The sequence below is a fragment of the Schistocerca piceifrons genome, chromosome 6, assembly GCF_021461385.2.
Source record: "Schistocerca piceifrons isolate TAMUIC-IGC-003096 chromosome 6, iqSchPice1.1, whole genome shotgun sequence".
NCBI classification, from domain to species: domain Eukaryota; kingdom Metazoa; phylum Arthropoda; class Insecta; order Orthoptera; family Acrididae; genus Schistocerca; species Schistocerca piceifrons.
Genome location: NC_060143.1, coordinates 561,110,034 through 561,127,032, shown reverse-complemented (window position 1 = coordinate 561,127,032; position 16,999 = coordinate 561,110,034). Strand labels below are relative to the sequence as shown.

General features: G+C 41.3%; 1 pseudogene; it reads right to left on the bottom strand.

The window, feature by feature from the left end:
• Positions 1–14,062: 14,062 nt before the first annotated feature.
• LOC124804023 lies at positions 14,063–14,180 on the bottom strand (annotated as a pseudogene).
• Positions 14,181–16,999: the final 2,819 nt, after the last annotated feature.

Below are 16,999 nucleotides of genomic sequence, written 5' to 3'. Positions count from 1 at the left end.
TCCAGCACTTTCCGTGTCCTGTCCCATACTCTGCCGCACTACCACGTGTTCTCCACCTCCACACAGTCTCACCATTAACGAGCGCTATGATTCGCTAGAGCGCTCCCTCCATGTCTCCAAGCCAACGTACACTTTTATAAACTCATACAAAATAATGGAGTTACATTTAAATAACTTAAATAAATATTCCTACGGCTGTACCATAAACACGCTCTAACGCACATTATTAGATAACTAAACAAATTAAATAAATAATTATCAAAGTAATAGAACAAAAGGTAGGCCAGTAGCCTAATGTCTCTGTGCTTCCTAAAGCACAGTAAATATTTAACCAATTTCTTCATGAATAGTATATATCGGATATAAACAAAGACATAGATGATTAAATATATTTATAAGCATGCTGCTGCCATTTTTTCGTGTAACTGTGGAGTACTTATGACCTGACATGATCGATAGTAATCGGCCACTTTGACCTCCAATAACACATGTACTATTCGAGTTACACGCCTGTAATTCCTCCCAATTTAGGCTTACACTAATAGCTTTCTAAAGACACGGCGCTGATGACTGTGTGGTTGAGCGACCCACAAACCGAACGTCACAATCATCCCCTTGCTCCGCTTCACCACGACCAAAGCGAAGTCGTTGAAAGTCTTCCGCAAAGAGATGAAAATGGTATGGGACCAAGTCGGAATTGTACGGAGGACGGTCGATGACAGTGAACCCCGAGCGCTGAACTGTTGCACTGGGCAGCGTGCGTGTGTGCTCTGGCATTGCCGTGCTGAAGTACGGCGCGAACTCTTCGAATCAGATAGATACTCGATTACAGCACGCTGTTTCTCACGCACCGGCGTAGGTGCGTTACAAACCGACATGTTACAAGTTACATATCGGAGTGCTATAGTGGTAGTGTACTACTAATATGTAGACATGAAAAGCAAAGACGTAGGATATTAATAACGTCTGTTTTATTGAGCCAGCCATAAGGGTTTTCTAGTAAATAATTTTGACTCATTACTTTTCAGCACGCCCTCGTAAAATCTTTTTAATGTGAACAAGTGCATCTGATGATGAGGTTAGTACCCTCAATGTCAGTCGTGACACAATAAAAGGGCACTGCAGATCAGTTCTGGTGACAGTGGCAAATTTAGTCCCAATCTAAACTTTTTATACGACTGCGTTCCTGTTTTCCATCAACGACAAGAAGTTTCAGAACAAAGTGTTTCAGAACAAAAACAGTCTCCGTTGCGAGATTGTTTAATGTCGTGTTTCATCCTTTTGGGGAATCATCAGATTGCCCACAAAAAGAAGATACCAATGAATTAGATGCAAATGGAGGAACAGGGGGTACTTTTGCTTTATTCTGAGTTTTATGTGTCTGCGTTGGTTTGCTTGCGTGAATTTTAATTACTAGTTTCACCCACTTTTGTTTTTTGAAAACGTGCTTTATGCGTGTCCTGTGTACTTCTTGCCGCACTATACGCGGCACCCGTATCTCAATTTGTCATAGTAATGTCTGCGTGTGGGTCGGTACAGACATGCTGCCGTGTGCTGCTAGTACCGCGGTTTTGTGAGCGTGGCCTTATCTTGTACTGCCACGGCGGAGCCGGCTGGCGTGCTCAAAGTAAACCTGAAAGCTTTTGCGCCACATATTTCTAATTTCTCGGTGCTAGCCTGGATGTTTCTCTCCTTTCACTAGGTCCAATTCATGGTTTAGATGTTTCATGAGGGATGGGTTTTGTATCCGGTTACCCTGGTGTTTATTTTACATTATATGTGGTTTTATGACTGATGGGTCACGTATCAAGCTACTTTTACGTATATTTTTATTGCTTTTAGTTCACGTTGTCTGCGTAGCCATGCAAGATAGTACCGTGACCTATTTCTCCATTTGTATCTGTGTCATTGGTTTCTTCTTTTTGTAGACAATCTGATGATGCCCAAGGGTGAAACGCGTCATTGACATTAAACTATTTCCCAATCGAGATTGTTTTTGTTCTCTAACCGATTTATCTCTGAAGATGTCTCCCACTGACGCGGAAGAGACTACAGCGAGTGGTTTTGAAACGCCCGCTAAACCCGCTGGGTGAAACAGGTAATAGGACCGGGGAAAGGGCCAAGGGTTGAAGTCAGTTTCTGCTTCCAATTATCATTTATTGTAATTTAGGCACTCCTACACGGCTGAAGGCCTCCAACAAGAAATCTGAACAAGATAAAAATCCAATTAAGAGAGGAATAAAATAATTCAAAAACAACATACGCAAAGTGCAATACAAATGGCTGAGGGCCACAATTAATTTCCAAAATTTTAGAATATGTTACCATAGACCTATAAAGGCAGAAGGCCAACAAGAAATCTTAAAAAAATCAAACATTCAATTAAGATAGCAATAAAATAATTTAAAACCCAAAAAGGCAATATATACAAGGTGCAACACAAACGGCTGAGGTCCACAATTAAATTTCAAAACTTCAGAATATAATACCATAGACCTTTAAACGCAGAATACCAGCATGTTTAACAACAAGAAATCTAGAAAATGAACAAGATAAAAATCAAATTAAGTTAGCAATAAAATAATTTAACGAAACGTCATGTCCAAGTTGCAATACCAATGACTGAGGGCAATAATCAAATTTCAAAATATATTACTATAATCTTTAAAGGCAGAATGCTGCAGTGTTTACGCTTGAAATATAAACTTAAAAATTAATTTGCAAAATTTTGAGAAACAAACAATAATCATAAGCCTAAAATTTAAAATAGCTGACAACAGATAATTAAACAGCAGTGGCACTCAAAAGGCCTCCAGGGAGGTCGGTCTGCCCTCGTTCACTTAGGTGATCTGTCGAAACCCAACCAGGGGGCAGCCACGGACCGACCGCACAGCAACTTGCTTCCCGTTTGTCAGTACATGAGAACCGCAACCGGCAATATTACAAACGTGATGATCCACAATAGAGTACGTATTAGCTGTCAAAATTCACACCATGTTCTACAGCGGCAACAGGGGAGGAAAGGACGCTGCCTGCAATTGCGTTAGTGACCAGGGCAGGTAACCAGAACACTAATGGCCACAAGACAAAAAATTCCACTGGTGCACTCAAATCGTAGTCGACCAAAATAGTTAATTGCACCGCATGGCGGCTAAATCTCAGCAGTAGAACCACTCGGTGTTGCTCACAACAATACCTCCCCAACAGCAAACCACCGAAGCGAACTACCACAACATGAATAGCCGTGGCTTGGATAGTTAAAACCACTACTCAACCTTGACGTCCTGAGTCGGCGAACCACGAAGCTCGTAGCTATCGGACCGCTCCACACACGCTCCGACACTGCGCATGGACTGCCAGCGGCCCCAGCCGAATCCACTGCGCGAACTTCGCTCGTCCGCAACAACCGACCGACTCACTCCAGACACTCTTGCCGAAAACTATATACACCAAACCAAAGATGGTACACGGCGCAAATATCGATACACATCACTGCTGCCACATGTAGAAGGAAGAAGAAGCACGACGTAACGGCGACAAGGGCGGGAAATTAAACACAGATAGACAGCGAAGTTCACGAAACCGCATAGTTGGGAGAGAGCACGGCTCAGGTTTTATTCTTGACAACGGCGTCTCATACCGAACATCTTAACTAAAAAATTACGTCTAGTGATTTTAAGCCTTGGCACGGATAAGGAGTGAGTAGTGAGCACCGCGCCTGCATTCTAAGTGGGCGCAGCGGCGAAAGGTGGCAGGGACCCCGTACGGCGGGCAGCCGGTGCGCTGCCTGGGGCACGCACGCCTCTTGGGGGTTCCGGCGCCGCCGCCGCCGCCCCCGCAGACACAGGGGGGCGAGGCAGCGCAGGCGGCCACCGGGCGGAGTATTCGCGGACACGCCGCGCCCGCCAAGCACCTCGTTAGCGGGTCTGGGCGCTGCGCTGCGAGCCCTTCTGCACAGGGCCTTGTTTACCGCCCACCGCCGCCGCCGCTGCCATCCCACCGGGCGGCCGGCCCGTCTCGTCTGCTGTGCCACTTCGCCGCACACACACGGACTTCACTTTGCTGAGCTGCTGAGGGACTGTCACGAAAGCACACTGGCTGCGATAAGTGACCGAGGGGACACACGTAGTATATATAGTTTAAAGCGAAAGATAACACGGGGTATAAGAGCTACGTTAAAAAATGGCCGGAGTCGCGCACTGTGGGTTCAGTACAAACCCAATTACACTGGTGTCCAAAATTAAAGCAATAAATGGAAATTTATGGATTCTTCCGTCGCTTATTGATAGAACAATTCAATATTGAGGGTTGAATAACACTTAGGCGGTTTTTTGTTCTCCTGTGAATGCAGAAAACTCAGCCTACTAGAAGCACTTGAGAGTAACAAAAACTTAACGCTAAATCCCTAGCCGGTTCTAAGTGACCAATTACAACTGAGCACATCGTCACTCTTGTTCACATTCCTAAATGTAACTCCACTGTAACAATGTAATATTTGATCTATATTAATGCTCAATTTTTCTAATAACAAAATATAACCCACAAAGAAAATATCGCTATTGTACAACCAACAATTAGTGTCCAGTGCAACTGTTCACAACAAATACCAAAAAATTGTAATTTTGTAATAATGTGTATCCTAAATAATTATAATTGTTGTCATACATGGTACTGATAAACCATTAAACGTAATTTATTAAGTTAAAGAACATTTTCACAGAAAAAAAACTCAAAAGACCCGTTTGACTATTAAAGACACAATATGACAACAGAAAATCTTATATAAGTGCGTTGTGTCTTAGTCCGGAATGTTTGGTTCTTAAGAACGCAAGCTCCTTGTAAACAATAGCCAGTAGTTATCTGAAAATGGTCTAATAAGCCGAAAACTAGTTCATACAAATAGAAATCAGTAGAACAAAAAACCGACTAGTTGTTATTCAACCCTCAAAAAACGGAAATTTTGCAAGGCTGCATTTATTTTGCCACGAAACAATATAAACAGGTGATAGTAAAGTAGAAACAATCTAAAGAATACAGTACGTGAACATCTGAAATATGCATAACGATAGACAAAACTGGTCTTATTTTTTCCAACACAACGAATTAGGACACACATTTCAGCAACTGGTTAATATGCGACAAACTCCTGCAGCAGTACACGTCTCACAACAACGGGGCAAGCTGTGAATGATGTCATCAATCTCATGTTGAGGCAATAATGCCCATTCTTCGTGGAGAGCTACTCGCAGGTCTTGGAGAATGGCTGATGGATGCTGACGTGATGCAACCCGTCTTCCTATGGCATCCCAGACATGCTCTATTGGATTCAAATCGGGAGAGCGAGCACGTCACGCCATGCGTGCAGTATCTTCCGTTTCGACCACTGCTCTAAGATGTCGAGTATTATCGTCCGTCAATACGACCGCACATGTGGTCCCAGGATCTTCTCACGATATCTGACACCATTTAAACCTTACCGATTCAAATCGTTCCAATGGATCTGAGCACTATCGGACTTAACATTTGAGGTCATCAGTCTCCTAGATCTGTCAAACACCTAAAAGCGTTAAGTAAATATTATTGTTAGTATACACATGTACTAACAAGTGCAGCCTCTTCTTCCCCAGACTGTTGGCAGCCAGGTGAGCCAGCAAAGCGGTCCCCAGGCCGGTATTTGCTGTCGTGGGCACGGCGCATAGTGTCAGCATGGCGGCGGCTGCTCACGGAGTAGTTACTACTTCATGATATTTCGTCGGCCCGTAGCACTGTAAACACAACGAGCACTGTCCGGTGGCCTGCAGCTCTACTAACGGATTGCCAAGTTCTCCTGGACGTTGGAGATTGCGCCCAAGAAAGGCGCCCACCGGCTCTATACAAAGTAGCCGTCGTCACGAAGAATATGTCATGGCCTCTCTGCAAGAAAACAGCCCATGAGGCCGGCGTCTGTTCCTATTGTGTTTCAGGGGATGGCAGTAACTGTGTTCCCCACAACTGTTGGTTGACCAACTCACCAGGGACATTCAGTGAGGTCTCCAGTGGCCTGGTGCAGGGAGGCACCAAAGACTACTCATCAGTGAAGGCGAGGAAGAGGTAGCAGCAGCTCTTGGCACCAGAGTTCTTCAGATTTGCGAGGGTTCAAAAAATGGTTCAAATGGCTCTGAACACTACGGGACTTAACATCTCAGATCATCAGTCCCCTAGAACTTAGAACTATTTAAACCTAAGCAACTTAAGGACGTCGCATTCACACATGCCCGAAGCAGGATTCGAACCTGAGACCGTAGCGGTCGCGCGGTTCCAGACTGAAGTGCCTAGAACCGCTCGGCCACACCGGCCGGCTTCCTTACCGATTCGTCCCTGCAGTTTCATGAAGAGGTGTTCAAGTGCTTGACATAATTCCTCCACACAGCATTAGGGATCTTCCTCGATATCGGTCTCTTTCGCAGTGTTTGGGTGCCGAAATCGTGTTCCACGTTCCCTCCAGATGCGAATCCTCGGACAATCACTCTCCAGACCAATCCGGGACTCATCTGTGAAAAGAACGTTGGCCCAACTTTCGACCGTCCAGGATGCATGTTGACCACTCTACTCTAGACGTTTCCTTCAGTGAAGACGTTTCAGAGGTAGACATACAGCAGATCTCCGACTTTTGTGGACTGGCAAGACAGCCAATCCACTAGGACGGGAGGCCGAAGGGCACGCGTTTAAGCTCACGCAGGATGGCGTGTGGTCTGGAACAGGACAAGGTCTTTATAGTAGCAAAAATAGTACGTAGCTTCTGGAATACTTAACTTTAACCCATAATTGGTGAACATCGGTCTGACGGTACATGCATCACAAGATAAATAGCAATTGATAATGGCGCCTTGCTAGGTCGTAGCAAATCACGTAGCTGAAGGCTATGCTAACTATCGTCTTGGCAAATGAGAGCGTAATTTGTCAATCGATAGCAAAGTTGGCTGTACAACAGGGGCGAGTGCTAGGAAGTCTCTCTAGACCTGCCGTGTGGCGGCGCTCGGTCTGCAATCACTGATAGTAGCGACACGCGGGTCCGGCGTATACTAATGGACCGCGGCCGATTTAAAGGCTACCACCTAGCAAGTGTGGTGTCTGGCGGTGACACCACACCGACTATAAAGGCCCTTACAGCCAAATAACGACCTTCTCTTTCTGATGTCACACGTGGTCGGTCCTGCCCTGGTCTTCGGAGTACGGTTTTGCTCTCTATATAGTGTCGCCTCGTTCGAGAAACAAAAAGACGATTCACATTAAGCCATGGGACCATATCAGTTTGCGACTGTCCTGCTTCCATTCTTCCTACGGCCCACCACCGCAGACAGTCTGGTAGGTGTTTCTCTACGGCATACTGCACCGTCTGTGACTGTGTACACAGCGATTGTGAATGCGGGACTAGCCGTAAAACGCTACCCCATTCGATAGGTGCCCTGTCGTGATTGTCCGTTGACCGTAATGCCACCCTCCGTGCAGAAGACGATCGTACGGACAGCTGTTGTTAGATTGCATGATTATATTATGAATTAGAAACAAACGGGGAAACAGCGGTTTGTTGCTTCAGTTTTGGGGACCAGTGTATGTGCAGTATGTAGACCGTTCATCGATTCCGGAACTGGTGGATTTCGATGATTTTTGCCTGTTATCGCCATTTATACTGAAAGATATGGAGCCCAATAGTTCCAAGACTTTCGAGAATGTTTTATGAATTTCAAGTTTGAAGTCGGATAAGAAATGAGAAAAGCAAAATATTTTCGTCTGACATTACAGTTTAAGAATTTTCTACTTTTTAGATTTACTTTTTCTGTGAAACGTTTTTTCTTGCCGAACTGCATGATTCTATGCCAAGGGAAAATGCTCTACGGTTTTAATGAGTGAATTTGTCAGTATAAAAATACATGATCTAAATGGCCGCATCGTTGCGTTGTATCGGCGTAGAAGCTTAACAGCTTTACACCCCTCAGTATGTGACATAAATTTAATCTTCACATGTCTTCCTGTTCCTGAGAAAAAATGGTTTCAGCAGACGGAAGCGTAGATAGACAGTATTGTAACAAATACAAATTGACAATTATCGTTATTTTCCCTTGGTTGTAGTGTGCAGTCTTGCTTCTTACCAAATTTCATGATTCTACATCAACGGCAAGTATCCTATAGCTTTTGATGACTCAATCTACGAGTATCATGTTACAGAAAAAGTCGTATCTCACGCTTTTCGTGACTTAGGATCTTCACCCTTAGCTTAGCTAAGGAACTGTGCACCTTAATGTGTAACACAAATTTCAACTTGCTACTTCTGCCTGTTTCTGAGGAAAAGGGTTTTGAACAGTTGGACAGACAGACAGGTAGACAGACAGGCAAACCGACATCAAACTGATTAAATAACGATTCCACTTCTACGGAATGAGGTACGGAACCCTAAAAAGTAAAGGGAATTTAGAAATTTCTCATACTGTATCCAACAGATCTGCGTATTTTTCCCTTTGCTGTTGGTAAACATGTCAGAAAAGTATCTGGAGAATACTGGCCATATCGTATATTTAGTCTGTTGCCAGCTGTCAAAAACGTTACATGTGTTTCGGTACTATAGGCGAATATCTGTTTTGTATAAATGTGGAGCAGAGAATTTGTATTTAAGTTTGCTATAAAAAACAAAATAAAATGCGGCAGCGGTTTAGAAATGTGACACATAGTTTTGTGAATTTAAGGTTGAAGAAAATCAAGAAGATTTAGCACACGACGATCGCCCTAGACGGTTCAACACGTTATCGGCTAACGAAATCGTGGAAAATAGTGATAGTGGATGAAATGGGACTACCTTCGCATCCGTATCTCAAATTCGTTCCTCATGCCATCATTCTCTGAAGAGGATATTTTGACTCGAATTCTTAACTTTCTGGACTTCGTATTGTTATATCTACAGCCAGTAAGAATCTCCCCTTTAAAAAATTGGTAAAATTGAGTTTACTATATCGGATTAAACTTTACGTTAGAATGCTACCAGATTTATATTAGCAACTAAGGGGAGTAAGACGTTTGTTAATAATCCAATCTCTAAATTTCGTAATTTGAGCAATGCACTCATGTTGTACAACACATTCTTGAAAATTTACTTCTCTCCTATTTCTGAAAAGCTACTTTGTCTTTCATTACGATTATTTAAAATGGTAGCTTTACTTGAGAGCAGACCAAAATACTGTTAACAATACGATATTCAAAGTGATTTGTCTGTGAGTAATTTAGATTGTCATTCTGTAAAATTCATTGAAATTGTAAATGTGATTAAGTAAACTATACCAAATTGAATAACATAACATGTAGGACAGCATATGACCCATTTTTATATCAGTAACTAAAATCATGTAATGACTTTTTATTGTTATTTTGTAAACCTTACACTTACCAATATGTTCTGTAGTTTTGTTTTTATAGATAAGGAAGTGCCGCATGTGCCATCAAATCTCTCTGTATTATTGTCTTTCGGAGGCTGTCAGACGGCCAGTGTATACTCCTCCGATGTACACGCTAATCAGACACAATGAAAAGACCAGGAAAGTGACATACTATGTGTTTTATTTAAAAATCAGTTCAACTGCGTCGCCGAATTCTGGGACTTTCTGAAGCAACAACCCACGTAGGAATCACAGTTGAGTATTCCGTCATATGGAGCAGTTAATTTAGTATGTGATTGAAATTTTCTAGTTTTTACTCGTCTTCGTACTTGTGAATGGTGCTCCGATGGAGTTCACTATTACCACTGTACAACCATAGACAGAACTAGGGAAACTGTATATTTTTCCTCACTGTCAGTGTTAATTAAAATGCTTCCCTCCTCTCACACACTTAAGTGTAGCATTTTATGGACAATCTCTAAATCACAGTCAGATAAGACGCTGATTATGCTGGCGTAGAAATAGGCTCATTCATCGAAATCCAGCTCATTTTCAAACGACAAAATGGTGGAAAAAGGAAAACAAGTGAGTATATATGATCATCGAATCACACGCAGAAATTCGTTGAATATTTTGATATATCAGTTACGTCGTTTCATTAAACTTATTCGGTTGCTTCGGGAATGAAATGTGTTACAGCAGAATTTGTTCAGAAAATTGGTACATTTCGCAGAAAAACGTCCGCTATTGCAAGTTCTTCAGGATTCATTAGACGGTGTCATCTACGATACAGAAATCTTGAAACATGTCATAACGCGTCATGAAATATGGGTTTATATGTATAGCTTCTAAACTAAGCCTCAGACATTCCACTATAAGCATTGTGGATCGCTGAGACAAAGCTGGGTCAAATGCGGTTATGCTCACTGTCAGTTTAGAATGTGATGGCACGCAGCGCCACGAGCTTTTGTGCCTCCATGTTGAACAGCCTATAGTGTCTGCGGGAGGGGGGAGGAGGGGGGGGAGGAGGGGGGAGGTGGAATTTCTTAGATATTCAACGCCATTTCCTAGAAGCAATCCGAAAAATGTTCCAGATTTTTATCAAAAAATTCACATTTGCACCACGATAATGCATTTGCTCTACCTTCGTTGCTTCTTTGTGCCTTTCTTGGCCAAAAACTATTTTCTAATGACGCCCCAGCCTCCATATCCGCCACACATGGTCCCATGAGATTTTCTTCTCTTTCCATAAATAAATAAAACCTTAAAAATCAGACTTTTACCTGCATTTATAACATTAAAAACACGGTGTTGTCAGAACTAAAACCAGCCTCAAAAATCGATTTCCACAGGTGTTTTGAAGATGTGAAAAATCTTCAGCGTAAGTGTTTAATATCTAAAGGGAATTATTTTCAAGGAGATAACATTGACGTAAACATATAAATTAAATTCCTTCCCTTTACTTATCCCCTCTCAACTTCCAGTGCCTAATCACAGTTTAATTTCCGCCTCTCTTAAGATACTGAATCAGCTCATCTCTACAGACGTCTTTTTCATTCTGTTCTGCTGACCTATTAGGTTTTTATTCCGGAAGAACTTTCAAAGAGCATTAAATTGCATCCGTCTTGTTCACGAGAATACGTTCAATATGTTATTAGTAGTAGATTTCCTGCACTTCTCTTTTCTCATTTATTATTCGACGCATCTCTGTATTAGCAGTATTTAATCTTGTACTGATAATCAGCTGATTACTCGATGCGAAATTTTTTTTTTCCCGGCACCACGTTTCAATAATTCCTGAGTTTCTAGTATAAGTTTCAATAATTCCTGAGTTTCTAGTTTAACATATTGTTTGGAAGTCAACAAATAACACATACCAGCTCAAAAGAATAATTTTTTTCATGGTTATCGCGTACCGAAAATTCTGAAATATTTCACGTACTACACAGTAATCCACAATTGCAGCTGTTCTGCGGTTGGAACCTGAGATCTTTATTTTTCGTAACCAGAAGGAAAGTAGAGATGAAGGTTTAAATATAGATAAGCTGTGTGACGATGTTTGTTTTTATTTTCCTCGTGATAGTTATTAAAAATCATCAGGTGGTCGAGTATCAGTGAACAAAATGGCCGGCCGGAGTGGCCGAGCGGTTCTAGGCGCTACGGTCTGGAACCGCGCGATCGCTACGGTTGCAGGTTCGAATCGTGCCTCGGGCATGGATGTGTGTGTTGTCCTTAGGTTAGTTCGGTTTAAGTAGTTCTAAGTTCTAGGGGACTGATGACCTCAGCAGTTAAGTCCCATAGTGCTCAGAGCCATTTGAACCATTTGAACAGAAAGAACAAAATCAGGAACTTTAGCTGATAGTTTGGGAGTGAGTTGCTGAATCATACTTATTTGGTAAGCATTTGCACCAATGCGTGATGGTAACACCGTAATAAAATTCTTCCACGAGATGATGTGGGGAGGTCGCTTTTGATAATTAGGTGGACAGTTTCTTGCCTAGATAATGTAAGTGAACTGATTGCATCCTGAGTACATTGCCTTTTATTATATCACGATTTTTGTATCTCAGAGAACCCTACTCCTTATTTATAAGGGTTTTCGTTGTCGAAAAGTAGTTTTCGGTTTTTCCTTTATCGAAAATGAGCAGTGTTAATATTGAGAGTCTGTACCACTGCTGCGCAGCGGTTATTTCTCATTGGAACAATGAGAAGACGTATTCGTTCATCATTAGGTAATCCATCTCTGCAGCAAACTAATTCCACTTCTCTTTTAGCAAGTTTCACCAACATACGAGGTCGCTGTTAAGCTGCAGTGCCCAGCGCCTCGTTGTTCTGAGGAGACAATAAATACGATAACGTCTGAAACGTTGAGAACATAGGATGAGTGATCCACTATTGTATGTCGCGGTAATACGTTTTATATCTGCACAAAGCAACATTCTTTTCATACGGTGTTACAAAGGGAGTTGGCTGTAACCTGCCGATACAAAAAAAGACAGCGCGGAATATGAGAGTTGGCGAACGCGTTCCACAAACGGACATTTTGTGTGAAAGACAGATTAATCAAGAAGAAGGGATTAATGTCTCGGAAATTGCGACAGGGAATCGCCCGTCATGCACTGAGGTAAACGCCAACGACATTCTTCGAGCGGAAAATTCAGGTATATGCCTACTGAGGCTCCAGTTGAGAAGCGCCTTTGCGCATGATGTACCTTAGATGCCTTCAGCATCGATTTCTGGCTGGACGCACGAATAAAGCGAAACATTTCAAACGAGATTTCCTCGATCTGTGATGTATTCTTGGCAGCACAGGACCCACTCTGAAATCTCTATCAACGTAAAACACATACTCTCACCGATGCACACAGACACAAATATGAATAAATACAGTAGCATTTCCCCTTTGCCTACTTGTTTCTTTTTATCAGTTATTTCCGTTTGGTTTACCTACCAAGCTTGCCAAAATCATATTCCAACGTACCGGATTTGTTAGCAACCAATATCCCATATGCAAAAAGCAGAAATCAGATTAGCACCAATCCTTGAGGACACTACTTGATTAAAGATTCATTGACGACAAGAACAAAATATCAGCATTATTCTGTTGTAGCCAGCTGATAGTTCTCAGTGACGAACACTCTATTATTTGTGGAAAACGCATATTAACAACCAATATGCCATATCCAAAAAGCAGAAATCAGATTTGCACCAATCCCTGAGGACACTACTTAATTAAAGATTCATTGACGACAAGAACAAAAAATCAGCTGTGTTCTGTTGTAGCCAGCTGACAGTTATCAGCGATGAACACTCTATTATGTGTGGAATACTCATATTAACATAATGATGTGCTGTAGGATAGCACTTCAGGACAATACAATGTTGACGAAAACATCTGTGGTTTCCTATTCTTATTTTCATTAAATTAATCCTGTGCACCTGTCAATGCATAGCAGAGATTCAGTACGCCAGCGAAATTAGTGTCTCCTGGAAAAAATGCATTATAATTGTGAAATTAGTAATGGCGAGCCCCTGTGAATTAACTTAGAAGATAGGTAAACCTATAGTAAATCTATCTTTGTGGCATTTGAAGATCTAGAGATATCTCTTGATAATGTCGAATGAACTAGTCTTTGAATTTACGAAGGTAGCAGAGAGCGATAGTTTCTTTACAATATGTAAAGAAATCATACTGCAATTATAAGAGCCGAAGGACATGAAATGGAGGCAGTTATTGAGAAATGAGTGAGACAGGGTTGTAAACTATCCCGGGTGTTATTCAATCAGTACCTTCAGTAATGCTGTGCTGAAATCTGGAGAGGTAATTTAACATCAGGAAGAAAAAACAAAAACTCTGAGGTTGCCCTATGACTTTAAATTAAGTCAGAGGTGGAAAAGGACTTGGAATGGCATTTCAACAGTATGGATAGTCTCGTGAAAGAAACCTCTCTCCGCCCGCACAGGCTTTGGATGGGTCAACGGGACCGACCGGCCGCTGTGTCACCCTCGGTCCACAGGCGTCACAGGATGCGGATATGGAAGGGCATGTGGCTAGCATAACGCTCTTCCGGCCGTATGACACTTTACGAAATCGGAGCCGCAACTTCTCAATCAAGTAGCTCCTCAGTTTGCCTCACAAGGGCTGAGTGCACACCGCTTGCCAACAGCACTCGGCAGACCGAATGGTCACCCATCCAAGTGCTAGCCCAGCCCAACAGCGCTTAACTACGGTGATCTGACGGGAACCGGTGTTACCACTGTGGCAAGGCCGTTGGCCCTCGTAAAAGAGATTATACGATAATCATTGACAAAAGTACAAGAAAGTTAATGAAAAGACGCTGAATTATATCAGGCGGTGCTAAGTGAATTACATTGGAAAGTAGGATACTAAAGATAGTCAAAGAATATCACTGATTCAACAGCAAAGTAACTGACAGTGGTCCATACACACAGGCAATGCAAGGAAAAAATCGCTGAAAAAGAAAAATTTATTAGGATCTGATACAAACTTTATTGTTAGGAACTATTTCTGAAGTTTCGGAATGTAGGCTAGTAGCACCAGTTCAGACAAGGAGAGAATAGAAGCTTTTAAAATGTAGTGCTACAGATGAATGGTGAAGATTAGGCGGAAAGATTGAGTAATTAATAACGAGGTGCTCAGTCGAACTGGGTAAAACACAAACTTGTGGCACAACTGGACTGACACATGGATACCGTAGGACGCATCGTAAGGCATCAAAGAATCGTCGACTGGATAATGCAGGCACAAGAGAATGTTGGTCACTGTAGTCAGAAGATGAAGTGGTTTGCACAGGACAGACTACCCTAGAGAGTTGCATCAAGTCTTACTTCGTAAAGATGGCGGCAACATAAATAACAGATGATATTGACTACGTGGGGTGAGCGATAGCAATAGCAGAATGCGATACCTAGTCTTTGTAAGATGACAACAGTTGGGTAAGGTAATGGCACACAGTATACTTATATTCAAAGTGAATTTTATTGAAGTTGATCATTTAATAAATCAACATTGGTAAGATTAATTTGTGCTCGCAAACCAAGCAGATACATTTAATACTCATAATCTACATCCACAAGATTCAGTTAATATTGATTGGTACTGTTGTAATATTGTATTAAGAATTGTCAATATGACAGTGATTAGTGAAACAAGGAAAAATTAAAAAGGCTCCAAAATGTGGACCGACTATCGGTTAATGGATGGTGGCGTAGAACAGCAGAACAGGGCGAATCCGAATAGTAATGGAGAAGAAGTGGGAAAAGGTCCGTGCATCCTATGATATGTAAGTGAGCGAGCGTATAATGCTCGATTTAAGATTGAAAGAGGATACATCTATCTACATCTACATCTACCACAACATTTTCTATGTGTTCTTGCCAATTTAAGTTGCTCATACTTGTAAATCCTTGGAATTTAGTTGAATTTACGGTCTTTAGATTTGACTGTTTTATCGTGTAACCTAAGTTGAACTGCTTCCTTTTAGCATTCATGTGGATGACCTCACACTTTTCGTTATTTAGGGTATATTGCCAATTTTCGCACCATACAGACATCTTTTCTAAATCGTTTTGCAATTTTCAATTTTTTGGTCCTGTCCTCCTCAGTTGCGCGTAATACTACGGTGTATTGATGATTTTCACTTATGGACCGTCTGACAGCAACTGAATAAAACACAATTTTAATGCCATACGCGTTTCGCCTTTATTTTCTGCAAGGCATCATCAGTGGCCTGTAATATGTACATATGTTAGCTATTTTATTTACATTTTTGTGACTGTGCCTATAGGTTATAAACAGTTCTGGTGGTTGGTATTTCCTATTAAGTAGTAATGTTTTGAACTATACTTACAGGTTGCATAGACAGTTTCTTACATATTACGCTCCTATTGCATTTTTGGTCTTGTTCTTCTTCCTATGAGCGCCAATTTGCTGTTTTTTCTGCATTCCACAGCACTATGCACTGAACGCTTTTTTTAATGCAATGTTTTAGTTTCTGTTGCCGACTGTCAAATGTTTTTGCCAAAAATCGAATATTACTGCCAAACTTATGAGTGTAACTATCGAAGTATCTGTGGTCTATTCGTGTATGCATTTGTGTGTGCGTTTGTGTATGTGTGTGTGTGTGTGTGTGTGTGTGTGTGTGTGAGTGAGTGTTTTTTGGTGTCATATTAATTTAATTTTATTTTATTTCATTGTATTTAGTTATTTATTTTTGTTTATGTACTGTGTATGTGTGTGTGTGTGTGTGTTTTGGTGTGATATATATATATATATATATATATATATATATATATATATATATATATATATATATATATATATATATATATATATATATTTGGAGGGGGGGCTCTGTATGTGTGTGTGTGTGTGTGTGTGTGTGTGTGTGTGTGTATGTGTGTATTTTGGTGTTATATACTTTTTTTATGTTATCATTTCCTTTATTAAGTGTAGTAAGGAGCCTGTGCTGATGTGTGTTTGTTCATTTATCACATGTTTGTTTTCTGCTATGGCTTTCTGGATGTGGAAGTTTTCTTGCATTTGTATAAGATGTTTGTCATGGTTGCTTATTCTCATTATTTTCATTTCTTGTTCCATGTTTGTAGGATGATGGTTGTAGTGTTTTAAATGCTCTGCAAATGTGAAATGGTTTGTTTCATACTTCCAACATCTGATATGTTCTTTCTATCTTGTTTCAAAATTCCTGCATGTCATGCCTGTGTATACTGCATCACAACTTTGACATTCAAGTTTATATATTCCTGATTGTTGGAATTTGTCCCTTTTGGTAGCTGGCTGGCTTAGGTGTGATTGAAGGGTTTGCCCAGGCTTATATGCTATTTTGAAGTCCTGTCTCTTTAGGATGTTTGCAACTCTGTGTGTTAGTTTATGTGTGTAGGTCATGGTGTACCATCTGGTTCTTTTCTGTTTGGTGTTGTCACTGTGTGTGTTTGTTGAGTGTGTTTGTAAGTTTTGAGCTTGTGAGTTCTTTTGTATTGTGGAAATGTTGTGTTTGTTTTTTATTTGTGTTTTTATTTTTTGATTGAGCCTGTGTACCACATGTGTGTCATAC